Raw genomic sequence first — 5,464 nt, 5'->3', positions numbered from 1 at the left:
TTTCAATCTGCCATTGTGTTGGAACTTATACCTTCCAGCCTCCATAATTGTGATGATTTTCAATTATTTATAAGCCACCCAATCTATGGTATTATTTTATGGTAGCATGAACTAAAACACTCATTTAAGCATGTTTTGCTTTCAGCATCCTCTACAAGCCCCCCCCCCCTGCCCATTTGGTCTCAAAACAATGTGAGTATATAAAGGAAAAGGAGAGGCTTCAAGGGAAATAAATGGTGCCTGATATTTGTCATATTAAGGTCAGATCATACTAAAAGGTTCTTTAAGATACTTTTTTTCTGTATCCATAGCACCTTATCTTTTGAAGTATTTGCTCAAAAACCATAGCAGTGGGGATGAGCTGACTAGTCCTGGCACACTGATGTAGGCTGTCTAGCTATTGCCACATAGAAAATAGCCAGTGATACCAGAACTTTCTGCTTCAAGTTACAGAATCCACTCATAGTTGTCCCCTCCATTTGAACTTACTCATCTTACTGGTGGGAGAACTGAAATGAGAGTCAGATGAAAGGCTAGAAAGATTCTGTAATTTCTTTGGCAACCTCCAATCTCCTAAAACTCAATGTAAAATATTGAATGGATCCCTAGTTTCCTACTGGGTATAAGAATAAATTCAGTAAGAGAGGAATAAATAGTAGAAAAGTACAGCAGAAAAATTGCTTCAGTTCAGCACCACCTGGCATTAGAGTTACCCCCAAAAGTGTGCCTGGGGCAGCCTGGGAGAGTTGGAGATGACTCTCAGAACACGTGTCTCCATTAGGAACAGTTCACACAAACCACTTGGTTTGCTGACTTTTCAGATATTTTATTGTCTATATAGCATTATAATCTGAAAAATTACCCCCCATCCAATTTCAATTCTAAGAAAGAAGCAGTTATAAAGATTTGAACCATTCCAAAGTCCATAACTTCCCACATTTCTCCTCCTCCCCCAAATTCAAATGCAGGACACCACATACAGAGCTACATATATGAATAGGGGTAGGAGAGACAGTCTACCATAAACTTTGGTCTGAAAAAGTCTAACTTCATTCTTTACTTTTCCAAAGATTTGCCCTTAGTCTGGAAAGGTCTAACTTCATGCTTTATCTTTCTAAAGATTCCCTGCAGGCTATTGGGCATCCCATGCTAACTCTTAAAAATTAAAGTGATAAATGTTGTATCTAGGAAATATATCATCTTATTCTTTCTTTAATATAGATTGATGTGTTGCAAGACTGCTGTCAAAGGTTTGGTGAAGTCGAACATAGTTCAACCCATCGGTACAGTAAGGAAAACCCCCGTGTATGTGTCTGATCCATTCTTACCTTTCAGAGTTCTGGCACAGATGGAGATAGTAAATTTCCAATTCTATTTTTATAGTGAGACCTCTGTACTCTTATTATTCTATAACCAGAATGGTTCCAAGAAAACAGTAATGAGTGTCAAGTCTGAAGGGTGAGATATAAAAAAGTTAAACATGAGAAAGTTAGTAACAAGGGCCCCACTCAAGGGACTGAAGAGCAGTTGAGATTATATCACAATTTCAGGAAAGCTTCAGGATTTGGTCTGTAAAGGTGTTACCAAGAGTGTTAGACTCTTGCCTCATGGGGTTTTACCAGAGGTAGGGGAGATTCAGAAGTAGAAAGACCTAGACAAGGAAAGGTAAACACAGGAACACCCTTTTTCCCACAAGTGAGGAAGAAGGAATTTGGAAAGATTCAATGCTCAAAGTCCATTGACAGTAGTCTAGTAATACGAAAGTTCCTTCAAGATCTCTTGAATTCAGGATTGTGCAGTGTCCTGGGTGTCCTTCACCAGGTGCCTGACATCAATGAGCCCCAGCTTCCTGTGCCTCTTGTTCTAATCCTAGTTCCCAGGTTTCTCCTACTTTCTGGGAACATGAAACTATTCTCTACTTTATGTCTAAACTGAGGTTTAGTTTGAATCTTGAGTTACAAATATATTCTAATGAGATAAAAGTCTGGTGTCATCAGCACCATTCTTTACCAAGGTGAGCATTATTCTGCTCACTACCCCTCCTGACTCAGCTGGGATGCAAGGGTCTTGCTCTTAGGAGTCCTCTGTTGTTTCTCAGAATCAAACCAGTGCTTCTCCATGATTCTTTATGCTCTTTTAAATCTACTTTCAGAGAATATTCTTTATTTTTCTATTTCTCAGTAATGTTCTTTAGAGTAATGTTCTTCAGAGCATTGCTCTATATGACCTGCTTGACAATCAATTATCTTGGCTTGTCTTCTTCAGAGCTACCTGTGATGATCACCTACTTTCCCTAGAATAAAGTATAAAGACCTAGATAAGGAAAGGTAAACATAGGAACATCCTTCTTCCCACAAGTGAGGAAGAAGTTTGAAAAGATTAATTGCTGAAGAAGGAGTTTGGAAAGATGCATTGCTCCAAAGTCCATTGACTACAGTCTAATCCTATGAAAGTCCCTTCAAGATCTCTTGAATCCAGGGTAGTGCAGTGGCCTGTGTGGCCTTCACCAGGTACCTCGCAGTCAGAATGGCCACCTGGTTTTCCTGGAACATGGGAGTTAGGGAGAAATTCCTAGAGTAATTTATCTTGCATCTTAAACCTATGTGGATTTGAACACTGTTGAAGAAAACCTTTTCAGAAGCATAATAGGTCCAGAAGAGAAGTGCAATACCTTATATGGTAGTCTTATTTTTCCTTAGAAAAAGGAGGGGCAGAGAAAACAAGGAGGATGAGGGAGGAGAGGAGAGGGAGAGAGAAGGGAGAGAGAGAGAGAGAGAGAGAGAGAGAGAGAGAGAGAGAGAGAGAGAGAGAGAGAGATTACTTTATATGATATGTGGTTATAGAACTTAGAAATCCCCATACCAACAGTCAGCAAGCTGGGAAATGAGTGGTAGAAGTTCCAGTCTCAGTCTGAGACTAAATCAAAGCAAGATCAAAGTCCAACTTGAAGCCAACGAAGCAGAAAGAAAAAACTTGCCTCTACTTAGCCTTTGTCTTTCTCTTTGTTTCTATTCAGGCCTCTAGTGGATTGAATGAAGTTAATCCTCATGGGGATGACAATCTGTTATATTCAGTCTGCTGATTGAAATACTAATCTCATCCAGAAAATACCTTCAGGAATATGCACAGTATAGGGTTTAACCAAATATCTTGGTACCCTGTGGCTCAGTCAAGTAGACACATGAAATTGACCATCATATCCTCCATCTTCCCATTCCCCATACTGCTGAGTGTACAAACGAGGACCTTGCACATGCTAAGCATTCACTTTACCACTGAGCTATACCCCCAGCCCACATCTTCCCCTTCTATATTCTAGAAGCTAGAAAACAGTTTCTATGACCACAACCAATAATAAATCCAGGGTTCTCAACATGAACATGATGCTCAAGAAAGAACTTTCAATGCTCAGTCTTAGCAAAGAGGTAGCTTAAGGACAAGGGTTCTTTTGCTATTCTTTCATTATCTGTGGTCTCCATTTACTCCAGATATGTTCTCTGAGCACTCCCTACCCATCTTATGAGAGTCCCCTCATTCAACCCATAGCCTCCATCCCTGCCCCAACCATGGCTCAAGTTTGCCATCCACCTGGTTTCCTACCTTATTCTTTGCTGAAAACAAATTTCATAATGAATTATAATAGCTACAGCAACAGCTGCCTTCTCTTATGTATCTACTGTGTGGCACATTTTACATATATTAGCATATTAAATCCTTACAACAACCTCATGAGAGATGATGATCCTTACTTTGCAGATACTGTGACCAAAAGGCACAAGGATTAACAAACTCTTCCAAGGCCACACAGCCGTTCAGTGGTAATGCCACAGTTCAAAACCATGTATATCTGATGCCAAAGTCTGTACACATCATAATTATGTCCTGTGCTCCCTGCCTCCCAACCCCACCACCCTCCAGACTACTTCACGAAAGACCAAGTAGCTGGTTCAAATGGAAATTTTCCTCTCTGATTCAGTCTGGTAGCTCTACATAGATCCAAAGTCAGTGATCTTTTCCAAGCATTGGCATAAACAGAAGGACTGAAAATCCTATGTGACTTCTCTGTGAGCAATTAAGGGGCTGCATTCTGTCACACGCCATTCACCATTCACTATTCATCATCAGAAACTTTTCAGAAACACTGAAGGTCATGATTGAAAACACAGTTATTTTAAGAGATACCATTGTTCTCAAAAGCCACAGTAGGACCATTGCAGGATGATTTAAACTCAGATCTATATTCAGAGATGAATTCTTCTCTCAGCTCTATGACGCAGATTTGTTAGTTGGGGTGTGAGTGGGAGGCAGGGAGATAAAAAAGGGGGACAGGCATTCATTCTTACCAACCTCACGCTCACCTTCTGATGGTTGCTTATTTCCCCTGTACTTTGCAAACTCTTTCAAATTCCTTCCTTCTGCTTAGCAGCTCCATTTCATTTAATTTGCCGTAGGAATATTTCTCAATAAGGGCAAACCTGTAAGAAAAATTGAAAAATGCAAGGCACTTGCATAATGAAATGTGTGGGCAAAAGGTACAAGATTTTCTTTGGGTCATGTTTTCCTCCAAATTTGTAGTGGGGGTATATGTTAAAAGCATACCCACCTTTATTCTAAATTTTGCTTTATTCTGAAATGTTACTTGCATAACTAATCACTATTGAAGATTTAGAGATTTGGGGCAGCAAGGTACAGGAGAGGGGATATAGAAAGGATGGATGACACATTGTACTAGATTAAATTACTATCCGTACTCCCCCCTCGACAGTAATATCAATTCACCCTCTTCCCCATTCTGAGTACCGTATTTTCTACCTCTTGCCTTTGGGCTTGCCCAAGTGATTTTTTTGTACTATTGAACTTTAGTAAATTTTCTGTGCACAAAGCCTTCCTTCTTGCATTTGAACCATCGCCATGAGAAAATCAAATCATACCCATCAGAATAAGAAGAGGGTCATGGATCAGACCTGAAATAAACCCATAGCTTGAATTTAAGCCCAAACAAAATCAGCCTGGGTCACTTCAATCCCATCCCATGCAGCAGAAGTAGGAGACCTACAAAAAATTATAATACTTTCTTTCAAGAAATAAATGTTCATTGTTATACAGCACTGAGGTTGATGCTGGCTAGTTGAACTACGTGTGTGTGTGTGTGTGTGTGTGTGTGTGTGTGTGAGAGAGAGAGAGAGAGAGAGAGAGAGAGAGAGAGAGAGAGAGAGAGAATAGCTGACAGCTGACAGTTACATAGATCAACTCAGGAAGAATTCCACAACCCAGCTAGACTATGTGCAATTCAGCTTCACTCAGTGCCTCCGTGACACTTGAGGTTTTATGTGTCCTTTCATTTAGATTTTACAACAGCTGAAAGAAGTAGGCGTGGCTGCACTAAGTTTACTAAGGTTCAGAAAATTTAAATAGTTATCTGAAGGCTCCATGTAGCATTACAGCTAAACCTGAATCTGAGATT

The sequence above is a fragment of the Muscardinus avellanarius genome (genome assembly GCF_963383645.1).
Source record: "Muscardinus avellanarius genome assembly, chromosome: 1".
NCBI lineage: Eukaryota > Metazoa > Chordata > Mammalia > Rodentia > Gliridae > Muscardinus > Muscardinus avellanarius.
Note: the sequence above shows the minus strand (reverse complement) of the source record.